The 17,078-nt window shown below is 38.2% G+C and overlaps 1 protein-coding gene across 3 annotated transcripts in view; it reads left to right on the forward strand.

Annotated features, from left to right (window-relative positions):
- The first annotated feature begins 1,487 nt into the window (after window positions 1–1,487).
- The window catches only part of NIPBL (NIPBL cohesin loading factor), a 168,439-nt gene continuing 152,848 nt past the window's right edge, over window positions 1,488–17,078 (forward strand). Inside the window, exon 1 of one of the 3 annotated variants that reach the window (XM_042804992.1) lies at window positions 1,488–6,674. The gene's annotated coding sequence lies outside the window, so the exon portion shown is untranslated. The remainder of the gene's footprint in view (window positions 6,675–17,078) is intronic. The other 2 variants (XM_032992323.2, XM_042804993.1) reach the window with 2 other exon arrangements.

Here is a 17,078-nt window from a genome sequence, read left to right on the forward strand (position 1 = left end):
AGAATGCATGGCATTGCAAGTCTGTGAGAAATTAAATCTGTGACAAGTTAATACTGTTTTCTGGCTCACTAATGGGGCACTCACACATCTTCTGAAGTGCTGACAAAGTAAACGGACTGGTGTTTGTCCCTATGGCCACACAGATGCAAATTGGCAGCATGTGTCCAGTTATAAAATGGAATAACCTTTTTTTTTGTTTTTGAAAAAAGTTGTAAGAGGAATAATCAGCATTCAGAAAATACCCAGTGCTGCTTCATTTATCCTTACTCCTCTTCTGTTTTTATCTTAAAATCAATAAATTACACTTTAGAAGTTATTTTCATTCCAAATTGATGTAAACAGCCGTAATTTAAAGGAGTGCAAAAGTTACTTGTGTTTATCTCGTTTTATTGCACAATGTGTGTTTTCTGTTTCTGTTGTCACTGTAGCATCATTTCATAAGGGCCACAGGATGTCTAAAAGAAAAAGGAACATCTGCTACAGGTTAGAAAGTTGTTTTAGCCGCCACATAGGACTTTCTAAAATGTGTTGGCATTTACAAATAGCTAACTTTATAGCCAAATTTCAATCAACTTTATTTTGTCATGTCTTGGGATAAAAAATTAGATGTGATGAATTGCTTCAATATATAATTAATTGGAAATATGAATTAACTGGAAATGTGAACATGATTTATCTCTAGGTGGGAGACCATAGTTCCCTCTTACCTTCCTTTTGGCTAATCACTGCACGAAGACTGCTCTAGGTGTGTCTATAAAATGCAATGTAGATGAAACCACCACAAATGATTCACAGACATTGGAAATCATTTGTCTAAAAATCATGTATTAATATGTTCAAACAGACTTTGGCACAGGCTAAAAGCATGCCAACTAGCACTTTCCCAAACAATTCCTGGGCACAGTCTGGGTGTTAGCGTGAGTCAGGAGCCATTCCCAATGGGCAATAGATGCATGTGACTGTCTGGTTTCGAAGAATAAAAGGGTTTAATAATATAGGCATAAAATATTATGTGGCTACCAGCCTCAAAGCCAGTAAACAGTCCCAGGCATGTTTAACTTGTTAGTGTCTATGTAGCCATTGAATCTTTGGCTAAGATGGTTAACACTTCAGTACCTGAAGAATGGGAAAGTTATGCATTCTTTTAAAGCAGTTTTTAAAACTAGAAGCCCAAGGAATTTTTGACATGCATGATTTAGATAATCATACCTTTGTCTTAAATCTTTTTACTGGCAAGTTCATTAAAAATGAAGTGGCAAGGTACTTTAAGCATGATATGATGTGCTCAGATTTTTTTAATCCAGAAAAGTATGGCTTTTAGCTTGTGCTGAATACAACAGTCCTTAAGGCAAATTTTTAACTTCTGTGCTTTGCCAGAAGATGAATGTCCACATTGACTTGCTGGCCCATGAAGTTGTACTGATTTACCTTTACACCTTAAAAAGTAGAGAAAAAAAACCAAACAGCTTTCCCAAATGTATTTATCTTTACCTCTGAAAATAATCCATAGTGACCCTTACAGCTATTGGATGAAATTACACAGGATTTCTTATGTAATAGACATGCAATTCTACATCTCTATTATAAAACATGACAGAAAGTTGTTTTCCCAGCGCCTATCCAAAACAAGACATTTGAGAGGGTACAGTTATATAAGGCTCAAATTAAAAAAAAAAAAATAAATTTGTGTGAAGTTAAAGTTATAGCAGGAATGGTACCTGCCTCCTTGCTCAAGCTCACCAATGATGAATCCACAAAAAAGACCCTGAAGAGCATCTTTAGCCAGATTTCAGATTTCTTTCAATGACTATGTGTAACTGATAATTTCACTTCCCTGCAAAACCAGCTATTACTAGGTCTGTTCTTACAGTCCTAATGTAACAATACTGGGACAGGTCGACTTACCCAGCAGAATAATCTATCACTGACCTCTTTTTCTGTTACATAATGTATTTTATTATTTTGTATGTTTTATAGTTGAAATTACATGTTTTACCTTATCTTTTAACTTTATACAGAATCCCTAGTGCCTTGCATATTAAGAACTGACTGTAACATTCAAATGAAACTACTAGAGCTTTGTCTTGCAACATTTTTCCCCCAGAGAACTTTTTGTTGCAAGTATACATGTTAAAAGATGTAACTGGCATAGAATTCATACTGTGCCTTCATACAAACAGAAACACATTCTTAACCTGGTAGAGATAGTGCAAGTTAGTCATTTAGAAAAAAAAAAAAAAAAGTATTATTTCATTTCATGTTGAACTCTTGTTGGTAAATAATGCTAAATAATTAGAAGAAGGTAAAAAATATTACCTCCATCTGGCTTACCAGGAAAAAAAAAAAATCAGGTCACCATCAAGTTGTAAGCTTACGGCAAGTAACTACGCAAATATTTTACTACTCAATCCACAGGCTTCCTTTGCTTTTTATTTTACCTGTGCCACTGAGGCATCATCTGATATTTAGGTTGCTTACTTCTCACAATGAGTATTCCCTGGTGAATTAATTATGTGGTGCTGTTATTTGCTCCTGTGAACTAAAGTCAATGCAAAGAATGTAACTTTATATTACTTGTCATACAGTATTCATTATTACATTCTTCCTGCTCGCTGTTGTAGTCCAGCCTTAACACCAGATTCTAAATAATTTGAATACTTACATTTAGGATGATAGCTAATGATTGCATTACTGTATTACAATCAGATAATGAGGAATATTATAGGAAAGTTCTTTTCAATTCTTGAAAAAATATAAAAGATATACAATAATCATGTTTTATTTTACTGACATATCCCATTTATTTAAAAAATCTTCCCAGAAATACGTACTACCTATAAATTACTAAAAGGTAAAATATAACCATGTTTGTGCATCCCATTAACAACTTAAAATGACAGGTATCTGTATACTATACCAGGCCTTAATGAGACAAAAATGTGAAAGCACAATACATTTTTCATTAGTTTTTTAGAAAAAAATCAAATGACAACAAGCAACCTGTAAGAAAACATTGGTGCCAGGTGTATGTTCACTGTACTATTACATGCTGTCCATAATTTATGAAGCTGAATAACGACATGTAGCGATCAGGGAAGTTAACATCAGAATGAAGAGGGCGAAGAGGTCTCTTCACTGTTTTCAACAGTGTACCCACACACAGCATACTGTCTTTATATCTAGAAAGCTTATCTCGGTACACAGTTGTAAACAGCAGTGAGAGGTAACTACAGTTTGCCATATATTTTGCGCAAATTGCTTGAGAAATATATTTTTAAACCAGTACTGTCTGCATGAAGGTCTTTAATTCCTGCCTTTTGAAGCTGCATTAAAATACTCTTTGAAGAACGAGTCTCAGGATAACCAACTGTGCAAATAGTTTAGATTTATGGGAGCCCAGTCATTTGTTAGGGCACCTTCTCCCTTGACATCAGAGGGAGTAGGATTAGGTTCTAAAGCTTCACCCTTAAATTTGCAGTTCGTTTTCAGGACTATATCAGTGTGATCTATCGGGGGAATTCAGAGAGCTTTGCCCTCCCTTGCACTGCCACCAGCTTTGTTCAGTGCAGTATATGCTCTTTAGCGTGCCACAGTCACGGTTGTACGACTGCATAGCTCCTCCCATACAGATTAGGACTACCTCCACCCCCATGACTAAGGCCTGGAACAGAAATGAAGTTTAAAGTATATTGATACATTTTCGGGTAGTATTCAGAAATACTTGATTTATCTCTTTTTCTGGACATTTCAGACATAATGAGGTGAACCCTATGCATACTGAAGTATTTTTTAGGAACATAGCGAGTGTCCATTCTGCAATAAATTCCTGTGAGTGGACATCTGAAGATAAAAGGCACACAAGAAACCACTTGTCTGAATGCAGATGAGGAATCTGATTTTTCCTTTTAAAAAGTGAATTACAGTAGTATCTAACAGAATAAAAAATGTTTCCTTTAAGGAAAAAAAATCCAGATTTGGCCATGTGTTATACCACCTTCTAAAAGAGCTAATGACTTAAGTTAGTTGTTTTCCTGTGGAAGTAATAACATCATAGTAGTTAGGCAAAAGAGCCATTTATACAAATTCTTATAGTTGAGTGGGATTTAAAATACGTAGAGTGATTCAGTGACATTGTCACTGGAAAATACTGACTGAAACAGTACTCAAAATAAGTGTTGTGTCTTACCATGGTGTTTGTACTGGCTAAACCGTATTTGGCATTTGAAAAGTAAAACTTCAGTAATTACACTTTATTTACACACTAAGTAACCAAAAAAATCATTATATAAATAAATCATTATATAAATAAATAAATATTTTAAAATCACAGAAAGATTCTATCAATGATTGGTAACAATCAGTTAGAAGTAGATTGAAGTAGTATTCCTGGGTCAACTCTGTTATTTTAGAATTACATTTTCCTGTGAATTCATAGGTGTATATGTCCACATGCGTATAGGTATGTAAACTCCAAATAGGTAGTCCAGTATTTTCCCCCTTCAGTTACAGATTTGCACTGTATTAGATTAAGGGCAAAGACTTATGAACACACTTCATTTACTACACCAATTATTTCCCTTTATTTCAAATGGATAACTTGGAAGTTGTAAATGCATAAACTGTAACAGGATTGGGACCTCTTATATTAATTTAAGACAGAGGTATGCAGTACATTTTTTTTTCAGAGCCTCGTTTACTCAGACTCCACTAAATTTACATGAGCATGTACGCCTTAGAGATTAGTATTTCCAGTAGTGAATTACCGTATTTTCCAGTGCCATCTTCATGTCTGTACTTTCAAACAAAAACCACATACACTTGTAAAACAAACTTTGATTCATCCAGCATTACATATGTAATAGTTGTTTAAGCTCGAGAGAGGCATTTTAAATCTTTATGAAAGAGGATTATTCAGGAAATCCTAACACTTGGGAAGATTCAAGTGCACTGGCGTAAGGTATTATCCCTTTGTGCAAATCATATCCATCCAGAGCTGAAAGGGTGTGTTTATATGTCACAGGGTATTTACAGCTGTGTCCAACTGTATGGCTGAATCCTGAAGTCGACAGACAAGCAAGGCTTCCTCTAGAAATCGAGAGACTTGTCCAAATACTCAGGAGCAGAACGACGTGAGTATGAAAAAGCATAGTTAATTAATCGGATATAAATGCTTCTTTACTGTTATCCTCTGCTACGATTATTCAGTTTTACCTGTATAGAGGAACACGAGAAAATCTTTCAGATTAGGACATTCTTTCTCCAAACACTCCTTCACAACCCCCAATTAGGGCGTTTCCAGTAAATGTGGTGGTGGGGAGCATCAGCCGCCAGAGAAGGAACCTTCACCCGAGTACCAGCGTTCTCCCCCGTGCTCATCCAAAAAGGCTGTTTTTAAAAGCCACTCCAGTTCGGTACGTCCACCTGTAAATCCCTCGCCCCGGCAGCGCTTTCCGCATCGGGTGTTTCAGTTCCTGCGGCACGGCCTCTTTACACCCAGAGATGGACCCGACCGGTAACTAACTCCACCGAGTGGCCCAGGTCTGATACATCGCACCGCCGGGCCCGGAGGAGGGGGACACTGCTGCCTCTGCGTGTTCATTTTAAGGCGCCTTTTTAGGTCTGCCTCCTGCGAGGTGGCATTTTGCAGTCCTCCTCCCCACCATCCTATGGGAAGCCAAAAATAAAGCCGAAATCGCGTGGTTCTTTCAACGGTCACTTCTTCACAAATCGCTGGCTGCCTTTCTTCTCGGCCCAGGCCTCAGCGTAAACTCCGGTCTCGTTCCGCGTCCCAGAAACAGGGGCGGGGGAGTGAAAAAAAAAAAAAAAATAGAAACTCAGGCGGCAGGCGAAGGGGTGGGGAAGGGAAGAGAGCCACGCAGTGGAGACTCAGCTGTGCCCGCCGCCGCCAGGAGAGGCGAGGCGCGGCTCGGCGCGGCGGAGTGAGTCGCTGCAGCTGCGGCGGCGCTGGAAGGGGAGCGGCGCGGGGCCGGGCCGCGCAGTGGCGGCGGCGGCGGAAGCTGCGCTGGCGGAGCGAGGGAGCGAGCGGGAGAGGAGGCGGCAGCGGAGGGAAGGGGGAGGCTGTTGGTGTTTGGCGCCGGTGGAGGGAGTCATTCCTGCAGCTGCACTTCCGGTCGGCATTTTGTTCTGAGACGGAGCGAGAGAGACACACACAAGATCCTTCCCCCTCCTCCTCCTCTTCCCCCTACCCCCCCCTCCCCGCTCGGTACCGACTCACCGTGTCCAGGCTGCCCCCTCCCCCGCCCTCTTGCACTCGCACACACACAGGGAGCGGCGGCGGTGGCGGCCCCTTGGCAGCGCTGCCCCCCCCCCCGGCCACCCCCCTGCTCCCCCGCCGCACGGAGTGTGTCTCGGAACCGGTTCGGCGCGGCCCGGCCCGTGTTGATGTTGTGAAGCAGTCTCAGGGGGAAAGGATTTGTCTCGGCCGCTCACCCCCCGGCTCTACATGTTCGCTGCACTGAGGAGGAGACGGAAGAGGAGCCAGCCCCCCTCCCGGCCCGGATTATTGTTGTTATATTATCTCCCCTCCTCCTCCTGCTCCGCGGCGGCGGCGGCGGCCCAGCGGCGGCGGCGGCGGCTCCTCTGAGGAGGGAGGGGGGCGGATTTCTCTCCCCCTCTCTCGGATTCTCGTTGGATTCAGACGCCGATTTGCTCAGGTAATCCCCCCTCCTTGTCTCCCCTTCCTCTCCCTGCCCTCTCCAGCAGCGGGCCGGGCCTCCCAGCCCAGACGGCCCAGCACTGCCGGGAGCAGAGGGGATTAGCTGTTATCCGGGGTAGAAGGGAGTAAGTGGCAACCGGAGGTGTTTATTTCGCAGCCCCCCCTTCCTGCTCGCTTGGGTTTGGTGGAGGAGATTGGTTCCTCCCGGGCTGCCGGGAGGCCCAGGCCCGGTGGAGAGCGCAGGCCCGCCGGCCAGCGCCTTTACTCCAGCTCGGGGATTAGAAAGGCGAAGCGGCTTCTCAGTGACAGGCCTCAACCCGGAGAGGAGCAGGAGGAGGAGGAAACAATACAATTAGCCGCAAATGTGCATTGATCATTTGCCATATTTACAACTTCACCTAGGGCAAGGAAGGAAGGTCCCAGCGCAGGCAGACCTCTGAAGTGGGGAAGGAGTAAGTGGGAGAATAGGGAAAGAGAAACAATGTAAATCCAGGAACAAAAATACCACCTCTCTTCGCTCTTACGTTCTGCTAACCAACTGCGTTCTGAACATTCTAAAGTTCGACTGCGTATGGATTTATAATGTGCAGAGGTTTAATCTCTAAATTATATAGAGATTGATTAGTGTGTTAATCACTTAGTATATTTATAGCATAAAACTAGCGCTTGTGGCATGGTTGACACAACACGGACACCTGCAGACCCAGGAAATACAGATAGGCAAGCATATTGTATCAGGCAATCCACACAATCTCAGTGTCTGTATGCTGTATACGTTACAGGAATATGTGCTAAATTCAGAAGAAATACAATTTTATGCTTCTAACGAGAAGAAAATGGGAGATGGATCATGTGTAAAGTGCTGTCTTTATGACATTTAAGGGACCAAGATGAACATGAGATTTTACCCAGAGTAGTTGAGAATCAAACATAAATTTAATTAAGTGAAAAATGAGGAATGCTTAAAAAGTATCATCCTTTCTTGTCAGACCATATCACTTTGAGATCCTGGTGTTGTTATTGGCTGTTTGTGTCCATGATGTTTGAATATGTAATTAGGTGTCATTTTAACAGGTCAAATGTGTTGTAAATGTCTGTTGATTAAGTGTCAGGTCTTTATAAATAAATGGTAGCTAATTTACAGCAAAGTAAATCTCAGACTTACGAGTGGTAGAATTGAGAGTGTTGCTAAAAATTGAGGTGGATTTAAAGCAGACACCCTGTGAACTAATAAAAATACTCCTACATGAATTACATAATTGAGGGAAATTTTAAGATACAAAGTTTCATCTTTCATATAGAAAGGATATTTGTAAATGGCAAACAGGTATCCACATTACATAATTTGTCTGGTTTTCAGCAGGTTTTTTAGTTGTTCAGGCTGATCTGTTGTAATAACAAGTGGTTAATATGTCTGGTACAGTAACTTTCTGATGTATTGTGTTTAGAGTCTTATAATAAAACTGTGCTATCGTGCCTCCGATTGCCCTGATACATGTTTAAAAGGGTGAAGTTAATATAGCTGTCACGTAGAAGGCATGTTTTTAATGCTGTAAATCCATGTAGTAGTCAGTAGCGTGTCCATGATTTGTATTGGTCAGGGAGCAGTTTGAATTTTAAAAAGCCTGAAGATCCTGCTGAGCCCCAATCCCGGCCTCCCTCCCTCCCACTAATCTCCCATTCCTGTCTTTGTGCTGCCTGGTCCTGTTAGACACTGTTTGCAACAGGGCCTCAGGCCTACGTGCGTGGAGAGAAACCATTTACACTTCGAAAAAGCAGCTTCTTATTTTTCAACTTTGTGAATTGCAGAGGGAGCCACTAGTTGTCTCTAACTGTCCCCATCTCAGTGTGCAGCAGCCGAATTGCTGTTTTCTTTTGGTCCGTAGCATTTATAGGGGCCGAGTGTAACTGCTTTACAGGAAAGAAAGGACTGTGCAGAAATAGTTGTAGTTCTTGGGTAGTTTTCATCATCAGGAAGCGACATTAGCTCTAGTGTTTCTTTGGTTATCTGTTTCAAACAGCTCTCGTTTTAACAAAAATAGGTTTGTTAAGCTAGCAGTAGTGAACTTCTCTGACTTATTTTTCATGTAAGGCAGTTCGCTTTAAATATACCAGAGATGAGCAGGAAATAAGCTACTGTAGTTATGTAGTTCCTGTCAAGTTTATCTTGCCACGGCTGTATTTACGGTGCCTTTTTTTTTTTTCTTTAATTGGAAAGCATGCACTTTTTTGGTATGAAAAATAGGTGTATTTGTAGAGGGAAATTTAAGATGTTGTCTATTTGTGATCTGTAACGAGTTTTTTTGGTTTAGTTCTTCTGAGCCATATGTGATTAATCCTGAATTAGCTGCTTTATCACAGTTTATATAGCTGTAAATGTCTTTAACTCAGAAAAAATATATTTAGCATACAGAAATGTTTAATGAGGAAGTGTTTATAAGATAACTTATTTTTGGTTTAGATTGTATTTTTTAGCACATTTAAAAGTGTGTGTGTATGTGTGTGTGAAGCAGGACTATGCCACTTTCTTACTACTTTTTCCCTAATGTTAGGAGTTTATACTGTTCCTTGTTTATCACAAGAGCTAGCTGGTAAAGAAGGATGTAGTTCTTTTGTCCATGTTGTAGAAGTACAAAATTAATTATTCTCAAGATGTTAGTTGTAACAATTATTTTAACTGAAAGAGGAAAATACTTTCTTCTTGTTGTATTTTATTTTGTACTTTTGATTACCTTGTACATTTTGAGCTTGTTTTCTGTGTACAGGTTTTATTTCTTGTTTTCCCCTCTCAAATTCTTAAATGTTTTACCTGAAGTTAATCCAACCAAAAAATGTTACCCTGAATCCTTTTCTGTCTTTTAAAACTGTTTTTATACTTTTTAAAAATAAAGACATAGTAACAAGTATACCAGTAAAATTTATTTTTTACATTTGAAATGTTTAAATTTTGACTGAGGAGAGACAGAACAGAGCCAGAGAAGCAAAATTATATCACTAAACCCATTTTCAGTCACCTATTCTACATAAGCATACAGGTACCGCTGTGCAACCTTATTGCATGTTTGAGACTCCATGTACATTAACGTTCATATGACTCTTCTTGCAGAATCAAGGCAATAGATGGTAATTTCTTTGGCATAGAACTGTGTGGGTTTTTTGTTGTGTTTGTATGATGATTATGGTAATGTATCCTTAATCCTAAATATTTTGTGTATATATTCCTCTACAAGGTAAATAAACTATATTTTGAAGGATACTAGATGAAAAATAGTCTAAGTGCAAATTGATTTGAGCCAGGGATTGGTATAAAGTTTCCTACTGCAAATTTCTCTGTGTTCCATGGCAAGTGTGATACTTCTATGTGTAGGTTATATTACAAAGTGTTAAAGTCATGACATTGAGTTTATATTAACATTTCATAAATATTGCATAAGAAATGTAAAGTTAGTAGATAACTGTTGTAACTAGAAAGAAAAAATATACTTTTGAATATCTAGACCTAGGAAAGAAATGAAGTCTTCAAATTCAGAAATTTATGCTTTCTAGAAATTATTATAGGGGGGTGTATAATATTAATGGATGTGTGGACACTGTGACAACAATTATGTACATACTTAATTGGAAAAATATGAGTAGTGATAGCTTTAGAAATTTGTGTCTGTTACACGAGGTGGGTCATCCAGTGTTAGGGTAGCTATTTAGTGTCACAAAATACATCATTAGAAGTATTTAACATTTGAAAAAAACGGTAATTTCAATGATACCTCTTATTGTCAATCTTGCTTTTCATATGTCTTTATTACAAGTAGTACAGGTTAGGTTAGCTTCTGATTTTGAATCACCAGCAGTAACAAATACTCAGTTGCACAGAGACACCTACAAGGAAATGCCTGAAATAGTGATACCTGTATATTATTGCTAATAACCCTGTACAATAATGATCCTTTCTTAGTAATAAAAAAAAAGAAGTCCTTTTGAAATGGCAATTGTTAAAAGCCATTCTAAACCCCTTTAATATAATTCATCTATATTTGTGGGTTTATTTTCTTAGTGTTAAAAGAATACTTTTTAGTAGCTGATCCTGACCCCCAAAGTACGTGTGAGAGATGTGCCTTATCTTGACATCTGCTGCACCCCAGGAGTGAGGAAATTGTGTTTGAGGAGATTGTTCAAGAATCCATGATTTTGTGTCTCTCTTCCTCACTTCCCTTCTGTTCACTATGGAAGATCTCACTAGCAAAAGGGAGGGGAGAAAGGATTTTGGCCCAGCCATATATAGAAACTGAAAGGAATTCCAGTCAAATTGATGTTGAAGATAACTGCTTGGTTTACACAAATAACTTTAAAAAACATAAACATTGAAGACCATTTTTCATGTTAAAGTCAGAGAAAATTCTAGAGATGTTAATTTTTATGTCCTTTGTGTCTGTTTGTTTTAAGTGGTTTTCCAATTAGAGATCTCAAAATTCCTTGTATGGGTAGATATTTTGATTTTTGAGAATATTGCTATGGTTTGATTTGGTGTCTTTAACCATGTGTATGTGTAGTCATGCAATACATTTTAGAACTGTGTCAAAAAATGCTCAGCTGCAAAGTAAGGGACTCAGATAAGGAAACATCAGACTGAGATTAAAGAAACAAACGTAATCCAGCCCCCTTCTCTATATGGTGGGACTTTAACTGTATTATTGTATTCCCCCTTACCTTCACAGCCCAATTCAGTACCGCATACAGTGCATGGGAAATGCCAGCTGACAGATACACCCTTATAACTTGTTTTATGTATTTGTTTTTCTTTGTCATTCGTTGTGCAATCTGCTGCCTTATTACCTGCTGTATACATCCACATCTTTCATGAATGCTTAAGTGTTTTCATCTGTTAATTTGTAGGAATTATCTCAAATATCTGCACTTCACTAACTTTAGAGAACTTTTTTTTTTTTGCATATCTGGAAAATATTATTCCTATTTTACAGATAGAAGACTGAATCTGAGTCAAAATAGTTTTAAAAGTGCTTACAAATCTTGTGGAATGACATGAGTTATTATTCAGATTTTTAGAGTTACTTTACAGCACTTAGTAAGTTCATAACATTATTTTCTTTATTTGTGGTTGTGAGTGTACTGCATTTCAACATATCAGGCTCATTGTTTCTCATGCTAGATCCCTAAAAAGCATAGAATGAGTTTTTAGATGATGGCCTTAAACATCTATTAAATTTCAACTGTCTTGATCATGCCAACAACTGGAAAAGAATAGATTTCCTGTCCTGAAAAATTAAAAAGAATCACCTTCCATATTGTGAAGAAACCAAAACCTCTTCAAGTTTATCAAGAAGAACGGAGACAACAACTAGATAATAACTCAAATCCCATAAGTAATCAAATTGCTTGCCTGAAATATTGGAGGCAGAGATTCAAAATATTACTCTGTTAACTTCCAGCAGCAACTAGCAACCCTGGAGGGTACTCTAAGCATTGGTTATTGGATGTTAGGAATAAAACTCTGCCTCTTAAACTGATAATTGTTACAGTTGATGTAAAGTGGTTGAATGGAAACCTGCAGCCTAGTGGTCAGACCATTTAATTGCTATGTCAGTCTGTTGTCTGGCTGCTGTATGGCTCTATTAGGAAAGCAAGACTGTTCTGAGGTGTAGTAAGTGCATTCTTAGCCAGAACATTGCTTTTGGGATGTAGGAAGTCCAGGTCCAAATGCCCAATCTGTATCGGGCAGGTAAGTTCTTGAACTTTTTTCTCCCCAAATGGCTTTTTATGTCAAACGCTGTACGGATGGCCCAGAGGCTGTGAGTATATTATGGAACAGGTAGAATAAGTAGTGCTCAGCCTTTTATTTTTTTTTCTTTTTTTCTTTCCGTGTTTACTTATGATGGAAGTTTTCCATGAAAATAAGTTGGGAGGGGTGTTGGGTTTTTTTGTTTGTGATTTTTTTGACTTTTTTTTTTTTTTTAAAGAACAGTTGATTTTTCTAAATGGCAGTTTCCAGCAGTAGATCTCTTGGATGGGACACTTGTTTTTATTCAGTCAGAATTATTAACTACATTTTATTCAGATTCCTTAGTAAAAAAGTGTAATGTCCCACAGAAGGCATCTCCTTTTACTCTGTAATTCAGATTTGTTTTGTGGCATATGTGTCATGTGCCATATATGAGGCAGAGATCCTGTAAATAACAAAAAATACTATATGATGATTTAATGAATGACTATCATAATGCACAAGGGACTAAGCTACAGGTGTAAGCAACCATAATTCTGACATTTCTTAATACTTTAATGCTTGGTTTTATAGTACTAAACTTTTCTCCTTTTTTTTTTTCTTAATATAATGTAATTTATCAAGCTCCTCATGTGTCTGTGATAGTGCACCCCTACCCCTCATATTTGAGCTAACAGTTTCTCCTCTGTGTTGACCAGGTACTTGGAAACGATGAGGTTACAAATACTTTGTCTCTGAAATTTTGTCTTCAAGTCTTAGGCTTTAATAGAGACTGTCCCCCTTTCCTGCATGTTGTTTTTCATTCAAATATGTTGCTTTCTCTTTTTCTTCAGATATGTTTGCTGAATATTAAGGATGGGGGGAAAAATTTAGAGTGCCCTTATCAGATGCCGTTATCAGCAGCTATCATAGCTCCTGTAGAAAAAATAATATGGAACCTGCTTTTTGTAGTCTAAAAGCTGGGAAAATTTCGATAAATATGACTGTGGTGTGGGGAGTGCTTTGTGGAGATTTAACATCAGTTTAACTTTGAATATTTTTTTTTTTTTCACCCAAAGGGAAGATTTAAAATCTGCATGATCATTTGTTGAATTTCTAGTTCCAACTAAGGAGATATGATTGATTTTTACTACATGGAGGCTAAGTTTTCCTTTCCGCCCCTCCCCCCCCCCTTTTTTTTTTCTTTTCTTTTTTAAATAATGGGAGATGGATTTTCTTCTACTAGCATTCTCAGTGATGATTGGCTTTTCCTGGCAGTTGAGGCATAACCTGTATAAAAAATCTCCAGTGTATCCTAGTGAAATTTGGCAGTTACAAGGAATTGAAACATTTAGTAACAGAATTACTAGTCGGCTTCAAGAATTCATGTTGCTCTCTGCTTGTTTTTTATAGGTAAGATGGTAGTGACTCCTCCCAGTTTCCTGACAGTATTTAAAGGCACCGATTTTATTTCTGACTTTACTAAATTTCAGTCATTTGGGCTGAAATCTTCCATGCTGGGTGACTGCCCTTTATTGACAGTTTTTTAATAAATCTTAATGCCAGACTAATTCACTGTCTCCTAAGGGTCATGCTAGAGAAAAAAAAAATGCTTAAATATTATTTCTGATCTTTTCTTCAAGTAATTGGAACATGCCCGTTCTTTAGGAAAGGAATTTAAAATTTGAGAGTGAGGTGACTTTTTGTATTAGAGATGTCTATTTTGTTGCCATTTGAAAACCTGGCCAAAAATGGGACAAGTTATTAGTGACTGAAAAATTAGCTGACTTCTCTGGTTGTAGTCATTAATATTGAAAAAAACCTGTATGTGCAAAAGGACTTTCCTAATAAGTACAGTTCTAAGCAGTGAGATGTGTTCTGGTTTTCTGGTGTCCATTCCCTTCTTATCAACAGTGCTGATTCATTTGAATTTAGAAATAAGAACTGAGTTTTCAGGTGGCTGGAAGGGTGAACAGATGGAAGAGTAGAGTGGTGGACTAGAACCAGACTGCAACCAGACTGACACAAATGAGGGAATGGGAGTTTGAAGGGCAGGAATTGGGAGGAGGGTAGGAGCTTGGAGGTCTTAAGGAAGTAATAACTGAACTGTGAGGACTGGATAAAGAAGCTGGTGGGGCAGACACAAGTGTTCTTAGTAAAGATACAGGAAGAGCTGTGAAACAGCCTTACCAAGAAACCAAGACAGAAGGGTACTCTGGAATTGGGTGTAGAGTCAAGGGAAGCAGTTCAGGGATGGGAATGGGTGGGAAGTATGCACTGAGAGAGGCCAGAGAAGGGAAGAAGAGCAAATTGCCTGAGAAGCCTGAAGTACAAAACGAGGATTGGCTGGGCAAAGCAGCATTATTTCACACACAGGAATTCATTGTTTGAATTGTCTCTTTTTTTTTTTTTTTTTTTTTTTTTCCAACTGAGGAAATCACAGTTAAAAATAAAAAAAAGCTCAGAAATGTGGAGTGCTTCTGGTGAGAGCAAATAGTAGGGAATTTTGTAGTTTAGATTACCTGTGTAGTCTGCATTTGGCATCTTTATGAATGCATTGCTGTAGTCTTTAAGTCTGTCATAAATTTTTTTTTTTCCTACAACAGAATGGCTATATCACTGACTGTGTGGAATGAATGTAGCCTCCTTAATGTAGTTTTGTTGTGTTGTTTGGGTTTTTTTACCTTTTATGTTTTAAAAATACCCACAAGTTGTATTAATGTATCTTAAGATTGGCCTTAGATATTGTTGATTCTGCATTGGGGAAGTGAATAGACTGCTCCCAGCCCTGTCTTTTACTATTGAGTATTTTGATTTCTCTTTGGTGTTCATTGTGTAGTCCTTTGCCTTAATCACTTCACACCGTTAAGACCTGCTCCAGAAATAGAATTCTTAATTTCCTCATGAGCTTTTCTATGACATGTATTGTAATATTGCAGCGTTTCACAAGTACTTTTTAAATGTTTTTGAGTAGAGTATTGAGATGCAAAAGTTGATCTTTAACTTTGGAAGTGTAACTGGAGCAACTGTAGGACCTGACTTCTAAATTAACTTGATTTTTTTTTTTTTCTCATCATATATGATATTAGAACAGTTTTTGTTAATTTTGGGTACAAATAAGACTAATAATTGCTTCTTCAAATTAGGTTTCAGAGCATGCAGAAAAAAAGGAACACAAATATTTACCATTAGTAATAGAAATAGAATGACATTCCCAGGAGTGGCATTTTTCTGTTTCCTGCTATCTGATCTGCAGCTCTTTCCCTTCATACTTCTCTTTAATTTTTACTTGAAGTTGGAAAGACATGTATACAACAGACTTTGTAGGCTTATGAGTAGCCTCTGATACATTACCGGAGCAGATCCTTCCTGTAAACTGAATGAAGATTGGGTCTGGGGTAGGAGGGGAGTGTTACACAATTAGATAATCCAAGGACTATATCGGAATTCTTGAGCACAAGGGGCACTTACTAACTTTTGATTGAGTTTACAAATGCGATCTTTAAGACTGGTGGTGTGGAATTTCCTGGTAAAAGTCTAGAACGCTTTGAGTTGATACACAGAAAAAGTAATGTTTGAATATCTGTTGATGTCAACTTTTCTGTGTTGAGTGTTCTGTTTTAGAATTATTTTAAAGTCAGATCTTCAACATTTTTAATTATAGGAATTTTAACATGAAATGCATTTAGTGTAATATCTTTTTAAGCATTGCCTTGTAAACCAGCTGTCACAGTATAGTAGGTAAAATTTTTGATCTTGATTTTTACATCATAAAAAGATATTGGAGTGAGGTCAAAAGGGACTTTGTTGTGATACTGCTGTTGAACAGGTCAGCCTCTGAATGTCAGTTAAAAGTTTGATACATGTGAGCATTAAAAATGGAAATCACAACTCCTGTGGTGCTAAGGGATCCATATTGGTTAGTCAATAGAAAACATTGGAGAGATTTTTACCTCCTAGAAGAGAGTTTAAATCAATTTATTTGATAATCATATTATCTGTTTCAGGCTGTTTCCCTGTTCTAATTATTTTTCTTTGCACTGTGATGTAGTACTCCTTCAACAAGAGGAGAAGGGAATTTTCGCTACCATGTAAAAGTCTTAGAGCCTGTTGAAGACTCTAGTAGATAGTGACAAATGCATGTTTGAACCTCCTACTACTGAGGAGAATTTTAGAATCTGTATCTCATACTCTGAGCAAGTATTCTTCCTCTGTCCTGTTGAGATTTTGAGTAAGAGGATGGAGACGATAGCTAGTACACAGTATCAGGTAATCAGTTTTGTGTGTTAAATATGTTCAAAGCATGCGTATGACTGAACTTCCCTACTCTGAAGACCTTGTCCAGACTTCGATGTAAAACAGGTGTCGAGCTGCTTAGTTCTGCAAAAATAGTGGCGGTTCTGATATATGCTGAAGCAAAGCAGCTGGTGAACTTTCCTGGTGATAACTGAGGTGACTAAAGGCTTAGAGAGTTGTAGGAACACACTGTGGACTCTAGGGTCACTATTATAGTAGATTATTTGGAGTTAGAGCTCTGCATATTTACTAACTAAAGTAATTCCTTCTGATTCTATCTATCACAATGTAAAGTTTAGTCATGTTATTTACAGAAATAGGTAATTTATTTTTACCATGGAAAATATAATTAAAATATTTGATGAATTGCAATTAAAAAATGGTATGGTTCAA

Source organism: Tyto alba, unplaced genomic scaffold (genome assembly GCF_018691265.1).
Source record: "Tyto alba isolate M040663 unplaced genomic scaffold, T.alba_DEE_v4.0 Super-Scaffold_42, whole genome shotgun sequence".
Taxonomy (NCBI): domain Eukaryota; kingdom Metazoa; phylum Chordata; class Aves; order Strigiformes; family Tytonidae; genus Tyto; species Tyto alba.